At 47.0% G+C, this 20,656-nt stretch overlaps 1 protein-coding gene across 9 annotated transcripts in view; it reads left to right on the forward strand.

The window, feature by feature from the left end:
- Nucleotides 1-20,656, forward strand: part of TKFC (triokinase and FMN cyclase) — a 1,395,923-nt gene that overhangs the window by 26,165 nt on the left and 1,349,102 nt on the right. For 5 of the 9 annotated variants that reach the window (XM_069623835.1, XM_069623836.1, XM_069623839.1 and 2 more), the window contains exon 2: nucleotides 17,861-17,955. The exons of the other annotated variants lie outside the window; for them this stretch is intronic. The gene's annotated coding sequence lies outside the window, so the exon portion shown is untranslated. The remainder of the gene's footprint in view (nucleotides 1-17,860; nucleotides 17,956-20,656) is intronic. 9 annotated transcript variants of the gene reach the window in all.

Raw genomic sequence — 20,656 nt, forward strand, 5'->3', positions numbered from 1 at the left:
ATGACATCGAATATGTCAAATTTCCAGCGGCGAATGACAAATTTCTTGTGGAGGTCGGCCTTGTTTCTAGAAGAGCCCATCAGGCAATTATCAGGAACAAAATCGACCCGGCCAGATCAGGCCTTTTGGTGTTTGAGCGGGAAGAGGAAGATAGAGCCACAAATTATTCCAGCATATTTACAAACAGAGAAGTCAGTCCAAGCTTCGGAGGACCAGCTGGTCCAGTGGCAGAACACTCAAGGATCCCGACCCCTAGTCTCAAACTAAATGAAAACCTAATTACAAAACTTCCTGAGATCATTTCTCAAATTCTCCTGAAGTTAGGTGAGGAACAAAATAGTCTTTAGGCAAAATGGCCTGGGACTAATCTCCTGGAATACAAGAGGCTCTAGCTTTCTAAAAAAAAAAACTACTAAAAAACAAGCTGTTACAAAATGTTGATATCTTATTATTCCAGGAGACCTGGCTTGTTAACCCCATAGAGATAGAGGGCTTTACAGTCCTAAATCTCGGGGCCTCACAAAAATCTAAAGGGAGACCTGCGGGCGGACTTTTAATGGTCCTTAAAAACTCAAGTATTAAACAAATTGTCCCGCTATGCAATAATGCAGCAGGCATTCAGGCCTGCAAAGTGGAGCTTGACTTTGACAACTCAATAACAACCTTAGTGGTTATCAACATCTACTGGAACCAAGCCACCATAAACCTTCAAGAGTTCACAGAAATCCTACACAATATATTAACAGTGGTGAAGACCGAATTCGAGAGAGCTCTCATCCTCATTGCAGGAGACTTGAACGCAGACCTCATTTCCCCAAGAAATAGTCAGGTCGCACATCGCAAGCTGGCCACGTTACAAAAGGGTAAACTATGGCGGGACTTCCTCTCCTCCTGGGACTTTGAAAGGATTCTCGAGCAAAAGGGGGGCAAGGAAACAGGAAATCATACATGGAGCCAGGGTTCCTGGCAATCCACATTAGATTATATTTTTGTGACACCAGGCCTTTCACTGCTCTGCCCGACCCTCACCCTCAACTGGGAAGGAGGTAGTGACCATGCCTGTCTGGAACTTCGGTTTCCAGTCCAACAGAGAGCCTCAAATCTACTTCGCCCGGAGGAACTAGCTGCATTCAAGGGCAAACTGAGAGTGTCCAAATATAAATTTGGAGGGAAAAAATTGAACCAACTGCTAGAAGCAGTTCCTGCTCCGTTGTGGATCGAGGAATTCCACCCAGAAAAATTTGGGAAATTTGTGTGGTCAATTTGTCCACCAAATGAAATAAAAGACATAGGGAAACAAACACATATTCATCATTTTGACGAAGAAATATACATGCAAAAGAGATCACTTCGTCAATCTATACGCATCATAAAGAAAAAAGGAAGAGGAGACCTATAAGAAAATTTGCAAAAAATCAGGAAAGTTAAACAATCTTATAGAAACTGGTCCCACAACCACAAACATCAACTAAAACAAGAAGACGGGGAAAAGATGCTTCACCTACTTAACGCAAACAATTGCAGAAGCTTTTGGGCAGCTCTTAATCAATTGGAAACAGGTCATAATAGCTCACTCTGCAACCTGGTCTCAGAGCAAACTTGGATCGACTATCTGTCCAAGAATTTTGAACATCCAGGTTCCAGAGATTTCATTGGACCTTCGACTAGTTGGACACTGTCATTCAACCAACAAGATATTAAAGAGCTTATCCTCTCTGCCTCTACATCAAAGGCTGCAGGGCCTAACAGACTCACTTACCAGGTTCTAAAAAATCAGCCCTCTCTGTGGGCAAAGCTTCTGTATCACCTTTTTCAGGAAATCCTAAAGAACGGGATCTTCCCTCCATCATGGAAGAATGCATTAATTATTCCATTCTTCAAGGGGGGCGACAGGCTTAGCCCTGCAAGTTATCGTCCTATCGCCCTCCTGGATATTGACAGCAAGCTTTTCATGCGGCTCCTTTTGAAAGAAATTACACACTGGGTCGACACCAACCACATTCTTTCCCGGCATCAAACGGGTTTCAGGAAGGGCCTCTCCACTAGTTTAAATGGCCTTATCCTGAATTTACTCAGTGAAGGTTCTAACGAGAAGGAGGGCGTGCCATTCTTTGGGGCCTGGGTAGACCTGTCAAAAGCATTCGATCTGGTGGACAGGTCACTCCTCTGGCAGAAGCTTCATAATTGGGGGATTCCAGCTCCCCTACTGGCCATGCTCATGGAACTACACAGGAACACCACCATCAGGGTAAGGCTGGACGATGTAGGCAACCTCTCCGAGGTAATACAGGTTCTCAAGGGAGTCCGGCAGGGGTGCCTAGGTGCCCTCCTGTTTTTCAATCTCTTCCTGGCAGACCTTGGAAACTTTTTGGCCTCGGCGTCTATGATTTCACCCAGGATCAATGGGAGAAGCATACATTGGCTGGCCTATGCAGACGATATCGTCTTATTAGATGGCTCGGCATTGGGGTTGCAACGGCTCCTCCTCAAACTAGGCGACTATGCCAAGTTAAATGCCCTATTAATCAATCCTTCAAAATCTAAAATCTTGATATTTAAACATCCGAGGAAAAACCTCCAGTCTAGGAAGTGGTCTCTAGATGATATGGAAATTCCCAGAGTTGAAGAGCTCATCTACCTGGGCTACGAAATTCTCGCATCTCCATCCCTGAGCAAGCTGCTTCCAGTCATCCATGGAAAGACCTGTAAAATCATGGCTCAGATGAAGAATTTAAAAGGGAAGTTCTGTAGATTCTCATTATCCCCACTTGTTAAATTCTATATTGGTAAAGCGGCACCAGTCCTCCTCTACGGTTTAGAAGCGAAACCTTTGCTTTGGAACTTCGAATGGAACAAAATTGAGGGTAGGCTGTGGAAAGCGGTATTACATCTACCCGCATGCACCCCCCTCACCAGCTGAGATTTGAATTGGGTCTGATCTCCCTGGGTTGTCGTGTGGACTGGAAGCTCTTGTCGCTTTATCAAGACATTATCATTGCCAGACCTTCTACCCTCTTCTTCGACGTAAATGAACATCATAAAAAGGGCAAATCGAAACAACTTCTTGGTCTGGAGAGAAAAGTGGGCGATATTTTATTGTGGTTGAACCTAACAACAGAAATACTCCTCGTTAACCCCCTGAAAATCAAAAAACAACTTGAAATATGTAACTGGATCCGCACGATCGAGGGAGTCAGACTTTTGAATCCACCAAACCTTTTTCTGAAAGTTGAGAGAAAAGTAGGCACATTACCACGTTATCTCCAAAAATTTCCTGATCAGAACATTCTAAATAATTTTCTTAGATTAAGATTGAATTTGGCTCACACTGGAGAAATCCTGGCTAAAAGAAACCAGGGCGATAAGGCCATAAAACTCTGCAGGTCTTGCGCCCTACCGAACTCACAATCATTGAGACATTTGTTGTTAGAATGCGAGGGTACCTGGAGGGCAAGATTGCAGCTGCTTGGAATATTCGTCTCTAGAGAGGGGACCTTAACACAGGACTCCTTCTGGGACAGATTGATTTCTGGTCAAGAAGTCATGCTCACTACGGCTGTCGTTAGGGTCCTGGAAAATTGCTTGATCCTAACAAAACACAGCTAAAATGCCGATGGGTGTGCTTGTCTAATCGAAATCCTGAACTGTTACCTCATTGCCCTGGGGGGCCCTTTCCACTTCTTTTCTCCTGATCGGCTTTTTTCTTTTTGCCTGCTCTTTTATTCATTCCCTTTTATACTTTGTAAAGGTTTTCCTTGTAAAACCATAAACAAATAAATAATAAAAAATAAATAAATAAAAAAAAAAGCTTCTATGCAATTATTGTAAGTCAGTCTCCTTCCTTTTCTATTCTCTCCATACAATTGGGGAATCTCTGCAAAGTGAATGAACATACCTACTTACTGTTAACGTACATTGCTCGCCCAAAGAACTGCCTACTATCTACTGTAACACTACAAGGCCTCAGCCTATTAGGATTACTCTACATTGTTTCTTCAACGTCAGGGCACTCTGGGACGCTCTGCTGCTGATAGTGCACCATCGCGGACCTAGTGCGACACTCATGCCACTCGGGGTTACTTACCTCTACTAACTTCCTATTTTTTATTTGATCCTGTCGTTGTAATCCTAGACTGTCTTGACTTGGGGAACAAGTGAATCTAGTTGTGGTAAGACTCTGTACTTCCTTTGAAATTTATTGCTAGACTTTGAACTTCCTATAATAAGAGATATAGTTTTTCCCTGTAGGGTTATTCAATCATCTAATCCCTGTCACCCTCATTCCGAAGGTATATATAGTATAGAAGTAGCATAGTACTTGATCATAGGTTGGCACCTGTATTAATCTGTCATTTTTTCCCTCCTACAGCATTGTGGTTTGGTAGTGTGCATTTTTCCCCCACTCTTTAATTTGATCGGCACCTCTGTCTGCCTAATCCAGCAGAGGGGCATATCAGAGTAAAGAGTTCCCTCAAATTGAGGCCCTGATATAGGACGAACCTTGTCTTTTTCAAGTCCAAGGGATACCTTCATAATTGTCTGGTTCCATGCTCAACGCCCCGGCCTGTGTGGTGAGTAACAATGCCATAGCACCCGTCAGAATCCACTCCAAACCTAGTAATATCAATGCCAGCCTCTTCCATAATCCACTTGACCCATCTTGCTATGCTGGCTGTGGAAGCTGGCCTATGCTCTGCAGTTGCTCTTTCATATGCCCTCAAACAACTCGCTATGCAGAGCTTAGGTCTGTCTGGGAGATAGGGGTAAGAAATGGTCCTAGAGTTCGTCTTAGTGATCCTGATCACTGTGAAGGTGATGCCCTCCGGTGAGAATGTCTTCCTCGCTATGTGCAATGCTCTCACGTCTGATACCCTCTTGCATGACGCTGGACACAGTAGGATGGCGAGCTTAGCTGAAATGTGTTTTAGCTCTAACTCTTTATTGATTGGCCAGTCTTCTAATTTCGTGAAAACTAGATCAATGTCCCAAATGCATGAATATCTTGGTTGAATTTCATCCCCTTAATCAATTTGCATACTGCTGGATGCTCTCCAACTGGATTCTGTCGCATAGGTCGTGTCCTGGGGAAATCGCTGATCTATAGACCCCTACGGTCCGAAAGGCCTTACCTTCCTGAAACAACCCTGCTACAAAATTCCAGATGTCCACTACAGATGCTGAAACGGGACAAAGTTCATCCTCCATGCACAATCTACTCCATGTGTTCGATGCCATTTGGTTGTACTGGGCGCCTACGACTCCTCAATGAGCTCTGAAGCCTGTTGCGAAAGACATGGGAGTCTCCATCTCGACCTGAAATCCTGCATGCCAATAACTTCAGGATCCCCTCCGACACCAGAGGGTGTATCTCGCTCCTCAGTGCTCTCAGCAACCCTGGAAACAAAGGTAATATCAAGGCTGTATCCATCAGGACCAGGAACCAGGCCACCATGGTGTCACTAACACTAGGGAAACACTCTCTCTCCTCGCCTTAGCTAGAACTCTCACTATCATCGCAAAGGGCGGGGGGGAACGCATCCCATGTCTGCAGGAAAACGCCCATAGCTTCCGCCCCTGGATTCTGGATTTCAGCTGAATTACCGCAGAAACTGATTGTTCACCCTGGACGCAGGTCTAGCTGAAGTGGACCCCACCTCTTCTCGATCTCTCTGAAGACTCCTTCCACCATATTCCAGCCGCTTTAACCAATCAGGAACCAGGAGATCCAGTTGGCCACCACGTTGTCCGGCCCTGGTAAGTATTCCGCTATCACTGAGACTTATTTCCCAGTGAGAAGTACCAAAAGTTCTTTGCCATCCCTGCAAGCATCCTTGATCTGGTGCCCGCTCCCCCAGGTAATTTATGTACTGCACCGCCAAGATGTTGTCCATCCGCAGGAACACACAGGAGCCTACTTCGGATTGCGAACAAACCTGCTAGCAACTCAAGGCAGTTGATGTGAAGGCTCTGATCTTGCTCGGGCCACCGACCGCCCGTCTCTACATTGCCACATCTGGCCCCCAGCCTGGTCTGCTGGTGTCTTATTCTAGAATGGCATCCGGTTTCCTGCCGAAGATGGCCCTGCCATTCCATGCTTCCATATCCTGCAACCGCCAGCGCAGCTCTATCTTGGATTCTTCGCCTATCTCCACTAGCTGGTGATAGAATTGCACCCTCCAAATGTTCCGGGCTTTCATCCTCTGCAGAGCTCTGTAATGCAGTGGTCCTGGGAAAATCACCTGGATCGAGGCTGCTAGTAGCCCTACGATTCTTTGCAAGGCTCTCTTAGCGATGTGTGTCCTGCCTAAGGTGCTCCTTAGCTCCTTTTTGATTCCTCTTATCTTTGCCGCTGGTAGCTTGAGCCCGCTCCTCTGCGTGTCCAGTATGAATCGCAGGAACTCAAGGCTCTGGGTCAGAATGAGGTGGGATTTCTCCAAGTTGATCCGGAACCCTACGCTCTCCAATAGCCGCATGGCTTTCTCGTTCTGCTCTTGCAACACCTCCCTTTCCTGGGATATGAGGATGACGTCGTTGAGATACACAATTATCCTCAGGCCCTGCCCTTGTAGGGCTGAGCCTACTGGCTTCATTAATTTGGTGAAGCACCAGGGAGCCGATGAAAGTCGGAACGGTAGACCGGTAAACTCCCATACTCCTATACTTCTCTGTCCCAGATAAAAGGCAGGTACTTACTGAAGCTTTCATGTAGGCGTCCTTTAAGACTAGCCTCTCGAGCAGGTACCCTTCTCTGAGGATGTATCTCAACAGATGGGTACCCTCCATCTTGAAATGAGGGTACAAGATCGATTTGTTCAGTCCTCTGAGGTTGATGACCAGTCTCACTTTCCCTTTTCTGTGGACCAGAAAGAGGTTGCTAACGAAACCTACTTTTTCCCCTTGGACTGGTAATATCACAGCCTTCCCTTGACCTCTGCTGCCAATAGGCGCCTGTCTGATTCCGAAAGAATATGGGACTCATTGGAAATGGGGAGTCATTTTTCCCAGCGCCTGACTATGGGGAATTACTGGGACCGCCGGGGCTGTAATGCCCCGGTAATTCCCCTTTGCCAGGCGCCGGAAAGAAATCGACTCTGGAGGCCGCCGTGCTGTTTTTACCGGCACGGCTATTGCCAGGGTCGTAATGAGGCCCTGTGTCTCTATTGATACCATGCCTTGATCACAGTATACATAATGAACACAGAATGGAATGAAACTTTGAAACGAAGCGAAACTGCACACATTGAATATTGAAATTAATTAAAGTTCATGGATAAAGCCAATAGTGGATGAAAGCTAACTACTGGCAAAGAGTTGTTTTGATACATAATGGCAAAGCCAAGAGGTTGACAAAGAAAAGCCAGGTGAGTGTGAACCTCTATATAAAGCCAAGAGGCCAACAAAGAGAAGCCAAGTGAAGGTGAATTTGGACAACTGAGTAAATATAGAAGAACCTGTGAGGGCTGAATAGCCTAGAGGTCCTGGTTGCGTTACCTGTGATTGGGTGGACTGTGAGGTCTGACAACTGCGCCTACATCAGGGATCCATGAAGTGTGAAAGCCAAAGACATTGTGAAATAGACCAAGAAGGAGCACTGCAAGTAAGCTGGTGATACAAACCAGAAGGAGGGTCAGGTTGGCCTTGATTTGTGTTGAACTTTGAAAGACTGAAACAAATATCAGTTGTTGCATTGAAGTCTTGGGGAAGGGACCCTGAAACCTGAGGATCTACAAACGCTGTCTTGAGGACAGAGCCTCAAGACCCTTTTTCTTCTCAACTGTGCTGCTTGGAACTTGGGGAACTGTAAGGAACTTGTGGTGGCAACATTAAAGGCATACACAAGTGATCACAGTTCAAGGGTGTTTATTAACTGTAGATGCACTTTGGAAAAACACCTAACCTAAACCTAAATCTAAGATGGGAGCAAGCTACGACCATCAAATTAAAAATAAGGCAGGCCTTGTGGCGTTGTGTCAAATAAAAGGGCCTATACTAAAAAAAAAACTATTGCCAGACCTTACAACTAGATAGAAAAAGGGTGTGGGATAATGTTCACAAGAAGAAGAAAGGAGTTTTCAGGATCTATGTGATCACTGTGCCCCCGTAACTGCGACGGCCGAAAATGCCGACACCAGTTACGGCGAGGCGCAGTGATCACATGGATCACTGTGCCTGCTTCCCCCGGCCTACATTACCCCTCCCAACCCACTCCACTCACCTTTAGGGCGGCACATGCAGAAGTGTGCCGCCCGCCCCCTGCGATCCCTGCAGCGTCAGCTCTTCCCACTAACGTGGGTTTGAGCTGACGCTGCAGGATGCTTTTTTTTTTTCTTACATGTCCCCCGCTTTCTGAAATTGTAAGCGGGGGACACCCCCACAACTCCCAACCCCCGTTACTGCGCCCAGGTAGAGAAGGGGACACCCCCGCAAACCCCGCTCTGCTTGGGCGCAGTAAATATCACCCTCATTTTGTGCGCCTCCAAAGTCACATTGACTGCGGGGGCGCACAAATGAGGGTGACATTTTTGTACAATACCGAATTTTCATAAATGATATGTCAGGATGTGGTAGCAGGGGGTCTCCCTTCCCCACATTTTGAGCACTGGACAAGGTAGGACTCCTGAGCACAGCACACTCTCGAGCCTTCCCAGCACAAGACGACAGTTCTGTTTGCAGCTATCAGGACCTTCAACAGTTAAGTCTCTTTTCATAAGTCTCTTGTCTTCAAGGACCTGATGTATACCAAAATAACAAATAAAAAGTTCTTCTCTGATTACACTTTGGATGATGTTTCTTCAACCCTGGGTCCCCCTCTTCCGGACTCCGACCCCTATCGAATGTTTGCCTGGCTTTTTACAAAACACTTTTGCATATTGCATTCACAAGCCTTAATGGGGGTCATTACGACCCTGGCGTTAAGGGTTTAACAGTGCCGTAAAAGGTGTCGGCGCCGTTAAACCCTTGACGCCTGATTACAAGGTCCCTTTGCGGCTCCCGACCTTAACGGCTGGTCTGGACCAGCCGTTAAAGTAGGGACCCACGAAGGGACGTCCGAGGTAATTACAGTACCGCAATTTGCGGTACCGTAATTACCACCTTCCCCACTCCCATTGAGCCCTATGGGGCAGAAATAGGAATGGGGAAAGGCCAATGGTAAATGGGGAATTACTGCCCTGCCAACCTTGGAATGGGGCGGTATTTCCCCATTTATCATTGGCGAACTCGTTACAATACCGGCAGCAACCATTGTGCTAATAGCGCCATTGGTTACCACCGGTGTTGTAATGAGGACCAATGTCTTTTTAAACATCATCCTGTGGACATCCCTCCATCGGGTTCATTCCTGTCATCACAATGTTCTTTAGGGTATTAAGCTTTCTGTCGGCGTCCCTCTGTCGGGTTCACTCTTGCCAACCGCGCAGTTCCTTCACCGCCCTACTGAGCAGGATTTATTTCCCTTAGCTTTCCATTAAAGTATCGGTCAAAAACCTCCAACTGTACAGAGGATTTTGCAAAACCCAGTATGACCACTTTGACCTTTGTCTTGTGATTCTCCCAAAGCCTGCTGGTATCGGTAGTTTCAACCTGAAGGGGAGATCAACCAGAGTCGCTTGAGTAAGCACCCACGTGGTGCCGGGGTCACAAGTTTTCCCCCAAGATATCAACAGTTCTTTGTTCTTTAATTTGCCATATGCTTCTTTTGTTCAACACAGTTCGGTTACTTATCGGTTCTCCCCTCGACTGACCGGCTGTCATGAACCGCTTGGCTTTTCTTGTCGCTGGAGTCAAGGACGGTACTATGTTAGCAGGCATCTCTCCTTTGTCTGGTTATCAGCGTAGGAGGGCTCTGTGTACCATTGGGATCTGCTGCAACATACGTAGCTATCGTTCGAGGTTTTACGATCCCTTTCAGGGAGGCTTCACGGGTCTGGGTTGGAAAGGGCAATGTCGCTTCTCTCCTTGTCGCCCCTTCAGCTCTCTCGCTGCCTTTCTCCTCCTCTTGAATTGCCGTACTTGGATAGCTGTGTCGTCGTGCGGTCTGCCTTGCTCGTATTGTGCTCTTGTGCTCCACCTTTTATCCCTGTGGGGAAGGGAAAGGGCCGTCAGGTGTGTGTTTGCCTGACTCTTGCGTTGGGACATGTCAGGTAAATGGCTCTGGTGTTAGTCCGTTGATTTTCATGGTATGCGAAGGTGTTCATTTTGGAAAAGCGGGGCGGGGAGTAGTGTTTTCAAATCTCCTACTTGGTAGGATGGGAAAAAAGGTGTTGAAGAAGGGGGATACTGTGTCTTACCTGTCTGTGTCCCACCTCCACTCCCCAAGTACCCCATCCAGGTGATTTCCCCCCCCCCCCCAACCCTTCAGTGGTCCACCCCCAGGAACTGGATCCAATAGCGATGGCCATGTACTGGCCATCTGGATGACAGTTCCCCGGGGACTAGTCAGGGAGACACCTTCAGGTTTCTCACAGAAGGGAGCCCAGAGGATTGTGCAGAACTGTATTACCTTGGACGGGAGAAAGGTAATCTGGAGACTTTTGTGGAACATTCTTGAACTTTGTGAAGGGGAGCTGAAAAAGAGGCTAAGAGCTGAAAAAAGCTCTGACTTTGTGTTGAACAGCATTTCTTTGGTTATTGCCATCCCTACACATTGATTAGCTTTAGTTGTGAGGGCAACAATAGGTTTTAGACACAGACAGACTTTTAAATTGAACTCTTTGACTCAGACTTTCCTTAGTTTTGTTCAGGTAGGGAAATCACACCTTGGCATAGGGCAAGTTAGGCCTTATACCACACTGACATTTAATTTAGTTTAGTTTAGTTTAGTTTGTTTATTGGTATAGCGCAGCCAAACCCTGGGGTAACTGGGCGCATTAGACTTGGTAAGCAACATAGGTTACAGATGGTTGCACATGTGATAGATAGCAGAGGACAATACTATAAATATCATGAGGGACCGTGTTACAGGATGGTCCTGAGAGTAGAAAGCATAAATAGTTATAGAGCGGACCGGGTTACAGGGTGGTCCACCACCATAGATAACACAGAATTACAGGGTGCGAGAGTTCGCTGAGGACAGGGTTACAGAGTGGTCGGCAGCTATAGATAACACAGTGTTACAGGTTGAGAGAATTTGCTGAAGTCAGATAACCGGCTATTGCTGAGTCGTGAGCAGCTCCTTCACCTTGGCTCTGAACGACCAAAACGAGGCGTCGGCTCTAATTACCATGAGAAGTGTGTTCCAGCATTTCGCTGCTAGCACAGGGAAGCTTGTTCCCCCTGTTTTCAGGTTAAACTTTGGAATGTTACGTTGGTGCAGATATGGGGATCTAGTAGGTCTGGATGAGCTTTGTCTGGTGAATTTATCTGATAAGTAGCGTGGGACTGTCTGGGAGAGGCATTTGTGCGTGATGACGAGCGAGCGTAACTTGATTCGGTCACGGATTGGGAGCCAGTGCACTTCCTTTCTGATGGTGGAGATGTGGGCCTTACGGGGGAGATTAAGGGCACATCTGAGGGTGTTATTCTGTAGAACCTGTAGTTTGTTTAGGTTGTGATTAGTAGAGCCAAGGAAGAGTGTGTTGCAGTGATCCAATCTGGACAATATCAGAGCCCTTGCCAATGTGAGCTGCTGTTGGTAGATAAGAATGGTTTACAGGCATTGACAAGTTTATTAGTGTAGGCAGTGGATGAAATAGTAGCGTTTATTCATTTTTTGAGCGAGAGTGTAGAGTCAAGATACATATCCAGTGTCAACCCATCCCTTCAGCTTCCGACTCACTCGACCCGGTGGCCTGCACGTCCCTGGTCTTAACAAAGGCATGGAAATTAATCGGTACCGCCCACCCATTCCACGGGAACCTCCCACTCTGGAACTTCCTCCCGGAGGTCCCACATGTACCACCGCTCGTAGTGCGCCGGTGGGCCGAGGTAGGATATGAATTGATCCGAGACATCTTTGAGCAAGGCAACTTCATTGAATGGCCAGATCTCCCAATGTCTCTGAGACGGAGACCTTCTATATGGCTCCAGTACTCATCTCTCCGAAAAACCCTTAAACACAAATACCCTATGTTCCCAGCGATAACACCAGATGACCCCACAATTGCAGAGCTAACCTCCCCCCATGCCCACGACTCCAGAGTATCCAGACTCTATAACATGGTTCAAACTAGATCCATCCCTTCATTCACTAAACTGAAACACGCATCGGAAGTTGACCTCGGGTTGGAAATGACCGACGAACGCTGGGCCCATATGTGCACACGTATACACAGAGTATCCTTTAACTCCCTCTTCAAACTAATTCAGTTTAAGGTACTCCACAGGTATCACTATACCCTTAACAGACTTCACCACATGCTTAACGACCACTCCCCAAGATGCCCCAGATGTGGCTATGATACCGCTGACTACATTCACATGATCTGGTCCTGTCCTCGCCTCAACCAATTCTGGAATTCGATATGTTCTACCATGTCAGCCATTCTTGAGCATCCTATCATCCCATCTCCAATGAGATGTCTCTTCCACGACTTCCCCGAACTCCGCCGAGATTCCAAAAAACTAGCCGGCCTCTGCATGTTGCTCGCAGTACGGTCCATTCTACTCTGTTGGTTTCGGCCCACACCACCCACTCATGCACAGTGGCTCAGGGCGGTCACTTGGGCTTCAGACACCGAAGAATCCTGGTCCCTACTGCAGCCCACTTGCTCAAGACCCAGAGATATTTGGCTCAGATTTCGTTCCTATATGTCCGCTCTGGATACTGCATCAGATACTACATCCCCAGCTCCCACCTCCCCTCTCCCCAGTTCCCCCCTCTGAACTGCTGTCTCCCCAGTCCCGCACCCACTCTGCATGTACCTCCCAAGTGTATAATCAAACTGTAAGCTGACTCTGTATACCTGTATTACCTATATTGCCAATGTATTGTACTTACCTTGTATGTTGCTCGCCTATGTCTGTGCTGCCAAGCTAAATAAATAAATGTTTTTTAAAAAAAGATACATATCCAGTGTTTTGACTTCTTTTGAGACTTTTATGATATTGCGATCAATGGTGAAGGAATGGTACCTGGGATCGATTTTGTTGTGACAGGCCTGGGAACCGACGATAAGCAGTTCAGCCTTGTCGTCATTTAAGCAGAGGCTATGGGTGGCCATCCATGCTTCGATTACGAAGTAGATTTCATTGAGTTTTGCAACATCTTTCTCATAGCTCCCAGTGAGCGTGATGAGGACCTTGTCCTTGATGCAGTCATCGGTGGGGGGCACTGGTGATTCCAATTTTCTTAAGATAAAGAATAGCTCTTTCGTGCCAGATTTGGCATTGTGGATTCTTGTGTTGAAAATCCCTTTTTTGGCATTCGTAATGGCAGCTTTGTAGGTGGCTGCTGCAGTGGAGAACCTTTCTTTAGTAGAGAGAGAAGGGGCTTTCCTCCAGCTAGTTTCAGATGTTTGTTTGATATTACGAAGTGCTTTCAATTCTGCAGTGAACCATTTGTTAAGGTGGGCAGTTGGTTTGGCCTTTCTAAATTTGAGTGGTGCTATTTGGTTTAGAGCTTGTTCCAGAGTGTCATTATAGAGTTCGACTAGCGAGACTGGATTTGATTTAGTGATGGTATGATCAGTATTGGTGATTGGATGTAGTAGGGGTCTTAAGTTCTCTATAGTGATATTGCGATTGTTCTTAGCCATAGTTTGTGGAGTGGTGGTTATAGGTGTACTCTTTAGAAAGTCTTTGGGTATGGTAAAGGTGATAAAATGGTGGCCTGTCCAGGCGCATGGTGTGATGTCAATCAAGGAGATGTCACAGATGACGTCGGCCAGCCAATCCAAGGTTCTACCTTTGGCATGTGTAGGCCTACTGATGTGTTGTGTGAGCCCAAATTGAGTGATAGTGTCATTAAGCAGTGAGGCGTTGGCATAGTTGGGGTCGTGCAGGCCAAGGTTAAAATCGCCCATTAAAATAATTTGTGAGCCTGGTTTTGTGTTGGATGTCAGTAGTTGGGAGATGTCCTCCTCAAATGAGGAGATGGCACTGGGGGTCTATAGACGAGGTGTAGTACTATAGTGCGCAGAGTAGACTTAGGTTGGCGACTTCTCTGTTGTTCAGATTGGATTTCGCAATGAAAGCCACTCAACCTCCTATCCCGGATTTTCTGTCTGCTCGGATGATAGAGTAGTTCTCTGGGATGGCTATTAAAAGTGCGGGGCCAGCAGGAGGATGTAGCCATGTTTCCGTAACTGCGAGGAAGTCCAGGTGATTGGACGTGATCAAGTCCGCAATATCGGGAGTGTGAGCTACTAGGGATCGGGCGTTGATAAGGGCGCCCTTGATTTTGGTAGTGGCAGGTGTCTCTGGGTCTTCTGGTGGGGGTTCAGATGACGTGGCGGGACTGTGGTCATTAAGAGTGTCAGTGTGTGTCGCTGAAGGAGTAGGGGGCAGCAGGTTGTTGTCCCAGGTGAGCAGGGTGAGAGACCTAAACCTAGGGGTCTTATACTTGATGCTGATACGGGAGCCTAGTCTTGCGTTTTTCAAGTGTGTGGGACATTAGGCATAAGGGCTAAGATCATTAGGAGTGTTGAAGCGCGAACCTAGTCTTGCATTTCTCGAGTGCGTGGGACATGGGGTGAGAGGAGTGGGGGATGGCGAATCTGGTGATCCATTCTGCCGGAGACAGAGGTGGTTCTAAGAGGGAGGAGGCTACGGTTGGTGTAGTAGGCAATACTTTGTACCATGTGATGGGTGGGAGGTTAGAGGGTGATATGTTGTGGAATAGTGGGAGGATAGTGGCCATGGTGAGTGCCACTCTTCTTAAAGTGGCCATGGTTGGTGGCTTTAATAAACCATTTTCTTTTGAACTTGGAATATGTTGCCTGTGTCTTGCTTCTTGATGCCTTCACACACCTTACAAGAAACTATTTGTCAGAGCCCCATTTTAAAAGTAGCAGATTTCCTGAAAGTGTTCACCTGCAAACGCATGCCTCTTTAATGGGATTAGGAGCTATACTCTCTCAAGATCGTGATGGACTGGAACACTCCATACTCTACATCAGTAGGAAGTTGTTCCCTGAGAAAATAACTACTCAGTTATCGAGCTGGAGGCCCTGGCAATCAAGTGGGCCATACTCCTTTTGAAATAGTACTTGTTGGGATGCAAATTTAGATTAGACACTGATCATTCCCCTTTAGTGTGGATCAGCCAAAGAAAGGAAACACACCCAAGGGTTATGGAGTAGGTTTTAGACCTTCAAACTTACTGTTTCACAGTGCAACACCGGAATGGTCAAGACCACTGGAACGTCAACTTTTTCTCCTGTTTTCCTTGTGAAACTTTGAGGTACAACCCGCATAGGGGAAGGGTATGTGAGGAACCTGAGGGTGTCTTCACTTCTTTTCCCCTGGTATCATCTTCCCAGGTGGCCAGGGAAAGGCCATCGCTTTTGGATCCCGACTCTGGGGGTGGATATGCGAGGGAGGATCACCTGGGTGGAGGAGACTTGGGGAGTAGACAGAGGACGTCCCTAGGTGAGACATGGGATCCCCATTTCCCTTTCACCATGAACCCTCCATCCCTCAAGCCTTCATAGGTTTTTGTCAGCCCTTTCCCTGTGATTGCCCTAAAGTATTCCCCAAATTACATCAATGTGGTACTGAGACGAAGAAGAGTACAACTAAACCAATACATCCTCATTTTGTGAGAGGGAACAATTATCAGCCTCAGCCAAGTACTGGGACGGGGAGGAGGACAACAAGAGCAAAGCAGGACTACGCTTTGCTGGTAAGCGGTCTAGTCCTTTTTGTAATGGAAATGGAGGCGGGTGCTTTAAAATCTGGGACCCCGAAACAAATGGTGTCAGCTGTGGGAGCGCAGTCAGCTCTGTGTAGGAAGACCTCTGTTGCAGCGTGGCAGGAGGAGTGCTGGAGACCCGTGAAGCAGTGCAGAGTGTATGCAGTGGGAAGCAGTGGCACAAGAAGCTAGAGGCCGGTGGCAAGCTGTGAGAAGGAGGCCGACTGGACCGAGGAATGCAGTCGTATATTTCCTGCTTCACCGGGGAAGCACGGCTGAGTGTGCGCAAGCCACAAGAAGAATTGAGCGACCGCATGGAGAAACAGGAACAGTTGGCAGCGGAAGGACTCGCGAGGAGCTGTAAGACCGACCGGTGAGTGAAACTAGAAAGGGGGAACACTGGGCTGGATGGCGGTGATAGAAATGAAATGAAAGCAAGGCATTTTGAATACCAAACTCAAGTTAAAGCAGATGACAAGTATTTCGAATACTTATTGAAATAAAAGGAAGGCGTTTTGAATACCAAACAAATTGAAAGCAAGTTGGAAACACTCTGGCATCTTCAAAGGAGTGAAAGAAAGATTGTGAACTTTACTGAAAGGAAAGTTGTGAACTACAGAACTTCATTAATTGAAACAGGTGCTAGTAAAGCCAAGAGAGCACAAAGAGTTGAATGCAGGATATGAGAAATCCAACACTGGTCACAGCCAGGAAAGTGCAAAGAACTGTACATTATAAGGAAACAAGCATTGACCGGAGCCAAGGAAACATAAGGAGGTGTAATAAGCACAAATGTGTTTAAACAAGCCACAATACAGTGTCAGGAGAGCGGGACACATGTGACTGAGGTAAACCTCACTGCTGAGGAGAAGCAGTGGACTGGTGTCCAAAGAGATGCAGTCGAGGAAGGGTACCGGTTACGTGACCTCTAATAGGTGGACTGTGTGGTTCGACAACTGCACCTAGACCAGGTGCACCTGAATGGAAAAGCCAGTGAAAACACCTATATAGAAGCTTGTGTTGTGCAAAGACCTGTTGTTGTGTTGTGATATTTAAGTCAAGTGTTGTTTTGAAAGCTGGAAGATTTGAACTCTTGGGCAAGGCAACCCCTGTATTTGATTAACTACTTTGAACTTTTGCAAGGGGGGCTGATTACAAACCAAAGAGCTAGAAGTTCTGAACTTTACTTTGAACACTATTCCTTTTGATGCTGACATGCCTACACATTGTATGCAGTTAGTTGTGAGGGCAAGTATACGTTTTGGACAAACAGAGGTTTTACTTTGGACTTCATGACGTAGACTATCCTTAGTTGTCTATAGGTGTGGAAATCCCGCCTTAGCATAGGGCAAGTTAGGCATTCATCCACCCTGCCTTTTAAGTTAAATAAAACTTGGTTTAGAAAACTTTAACTATTGTCTGTGTCTGACCCATGATGCCTTCACAAAAGGTACCTCAGAAGCAAAAAGTGTCTTAGAGCTTTGTGTGTTTAGGTCATAGGTGGGTATTTGATCAGAAAAATATGAAGAAGAGGTTTCTTTAGTTCCTCTACAAGGGGAACAAGCAGTTGACAATAGGCTATTAAGGTCTTGGGTTAGAGGGGTTTCCTCATGGGAAAGGGTAGATACTGCATCTCATCCAATGAAGTCATGACATCTCCCAGATAGTCGTCTCTTCCCATGCAATCCTCCCTCATAAAGCCACCCTCAGGGTCCGTATCAGGTAGCGGCTGCTGTCCCCTGGCCACATGGGAGAAGGTCATTGCCGGGGAATCTGTGATGAATCCATTGGATCCATCACAGTGCCCTTGTATTACAGAAAGACCCTTCCCCAAAGGAAATATATCATTTGGCTTACTACTCCCACACCCTCAATATGGCAGAGAGAAACTATAGCATATTTGAGAAAGAACTTCCAGCCATAAAAGATGCTTTCCTCAATTTGAGACATCTTTTGAAGTGTGCTAAACATACCAGAATGGTGTTCATAGATCACTGAAATCTAGGGTTTCTGAAAACTGCCCAATCGATGAACCAAAGTAAGAACCAATGGATTTTCTTTTTCTTCCAGATTTGACTTCATAGTCACTTATAAACCCAGAAATCAGAACAGCAAAGCCAACGCACTTTCACAAGCTTACAGAGAACCAACAAAAAAGACAGAAGGTATACCTTTAGTGCCTGCAGATTGAATTATCTCTACCACTTATCCTATGATGTTTACCCATGAAGATGCTTTGAGAAGAGCATTCATCCCTACTGTCAGAGAAGAATTTCTGCAAAAGTCCCACACGAATACTGAGGAACAAGGATTACTGTTCCACAGCAAGAAATTATGTTATGTTAAAGGTTCTTACACTGTGGTCACCTGCGTGGTTTCTTGGTGCTCTGGCGGACCTTTAAAGCAAGAGGGTAGGGGGGGTAAGTGAGTAGGGCTGAGCGGGGGGATCTTTCCACAGCAAAAGAGCTGTGATGTGCTGTTGGCAGCTTCAGTTCGGTTGACACTGATCACTGAGCATAGATGTGTTTTTCAGGTGGTAACCGTCATGTGCTTTTGGGTGAGGCTATGTGTGGTTTGTTTCATTGTGGTGTATTGAAGTGTGTGCAGTTTGTTGTGCTGTAGAAGTATGGTTTTGTTTAGTTCAGAGTTTGAAAAGTGTATGCAGAAGGATGATTTGTTTTGTAGAGTTGGTTATTGGCAGTACCCTATCCTACCCCCTGTTTTGACTGACTGTGCCCCATATCTCTTCCCCTCTAGTACATTCTTGTGTGCTACAATTACCACTTGTATGTTGTGTACAGAAGTGTGGGTCCTCACTAGGGCTATTCAGTGGCAGTACCTTTCTTACCCCCAGTACTCACACTGGGTGCCACCCATACCCCTTCCCCTTTAGTATATTTTGGTGTGCAGCAATTACCACCCTCACAGGTTCCTCCAGGGCGGGATGCGTTCCATGTGCCCTATGGTCCATCTATTCAGAGATCAGGACACCTATCGCTCCTCTTTTTTCATCTAAGGCCCTTTATCAGTTGCCCAATTAAGTCGAACCCATCTCTCTCCCCTTTTTCCCATTTGATCCTGTATAGGGAAAGGTACACTTAAGTCTCCCTCCCATTCAGACTCCTCTCTTCTTCCCAGCACTTCTATCCGGTCCAGCCTACTCCCCGCGGGCTAGTCAGCATTCCCTGTTGAAGTGGTGTCATCTTCCAGGCGTTGGACATTTCGGAACACGTAAACATTTTTTAAAAGATCCAACAGTACGCCTTGTGGGAAGGCATGAAAAAAGACTTGCAGTTGCAAGGAGCTGGCCAACCCTGCTGCAGTTGCAAGAAGCTGGCCAACCCTGCTGCAGTCTCTACCCCTCCTGTCGCCTCCCCACAGCTTATCCTTCTTGCCCGGCTAACTATCGCCCAATTTCCATTACTCTTCTTCTGAGCAAACGCCTGGAAAAGCTGGCCATCTCTCAGCTTAACCTCCACTCTGATTCTGTTGGCTGTCTCCATGACCATCAGTCTGTCTTTAGAGCAGCCAGAAGCACGGAAACTGCTCTCCTGAGCATCCGTCAAGATTTGCTTTCCAACCTTGACTCCAACATTCCCTCTGTCCTCATCCTACTCGATCTGTTCCGCCTTCGACACGGTCAACTATACCATCTTGCTCAACCGTCTCCGTGACAACCTGGGCATCACTGATCAAGTTCTGGCCTGGCTGACCTCTTTCCTCTCCGATCGACCCTTCCAGGTCCAATTTGGGTTTTTCCTTTCCTCTATCTCCCTCTCTACCTGCGGTGTGCCCCAGGGGTCCAACCTCTCACACTGGCTCTTTAACCAATACCTGGCAACTCTCGCCCACCGCTTTGCCATTTTCTCCTGAAATTTCCAGTGCTATGCTGACGACATTCAAATCATTTTTAGGCTTCCCTCGGCCACCTCTTCTCCTTCTCTCATTTCCAACTGCCTATCGACCATTCAGTATTGGTGTGCCGCCAATGATCTCTGCCTGAATGCCAGCAACACTGAGATCCTCCTCATCGGCACACCTTCACCCTCCTTTCCTGTCACTCTCTGGCTGGATTCCCTTCGCCCTCCTCCTACGCCCACCTGCGAGGCCAAGAACCTTGGGGTAATCTTTGCCTCCACACTTTCCTTCTCTGCCCACATCTCTGATGTCTCTAAAAATGTCAAACCTCCTACTGCACCTTCTCAGAGGTATTCTGCCTTTCCTCTACTTCCCCCAGAAGCTCACTGTCTCTCGAGCCCTGGTTCTCTCAAGGTTGGACTATTGCAACAGCCTTTTTCTAAATTTACCTGCTTCTACTCTCTGCCCTTTGCAACTTATCCAGAACAGGACTGCAAGACTTGTCCTTGGCCTCAAGCCCTGGGATCGTATCTTTTCAGTACTGAAATCTCTTCACTGGCTCCCAGTGGCTGCAAGAATTAAATTCAAGACCCTCTGCATTGCCCACAAGGCTTTCAGGGGCCTGTGTCCAAAATACCTTCAGCTGTCCCCCCATAAATACCTTCCCTCCCGAGCCCTTTGCTCCTCCACCTCTAACTCCCTCAGGGTCAGCCGTTTTTCTAAGAAATGAGCTGGGGGTAGATCTCTGTCATCAGCTGGGGCCTCCCTATGGAACAGCCTCCCTGCCACTCTGAGACTTGAGGAGAACCACCTCTGGTTCCGGAAGAACCTCAAGACCTTCCTCTTTGCTTCTGCCTTCTCTCCTCCTCTCCTCTGTTGATCTGTTCTGTATCAGCATTGTGCACCTGGGCTCCCTCTGTCTTTAGGGCCCAGGCTACCTGCTCACCCTGCAACCCACCTGCACTGCCTCCGGGCAATCCCTTGCACTGGGGTCTGTATCTTTAACCC

The sequence above is a fragment of the Ambystoma mexicanum genome, chromosome 11 (assembly GCF_040938575.1).
Source record: "Ambystoma mexicanum isolate Mex_15411 chromosome 11, UKY_AmexF1_1, whole genome shotgun sequence".
In the NCBI taxonomy this organism is placed as follows: domain Eukaryota; kingdom Metazoa; phylum Chordata; class Amphibia; order Caudata; family Ambystomatidae; genus Ambystoma; species Ambystoma mexicanum.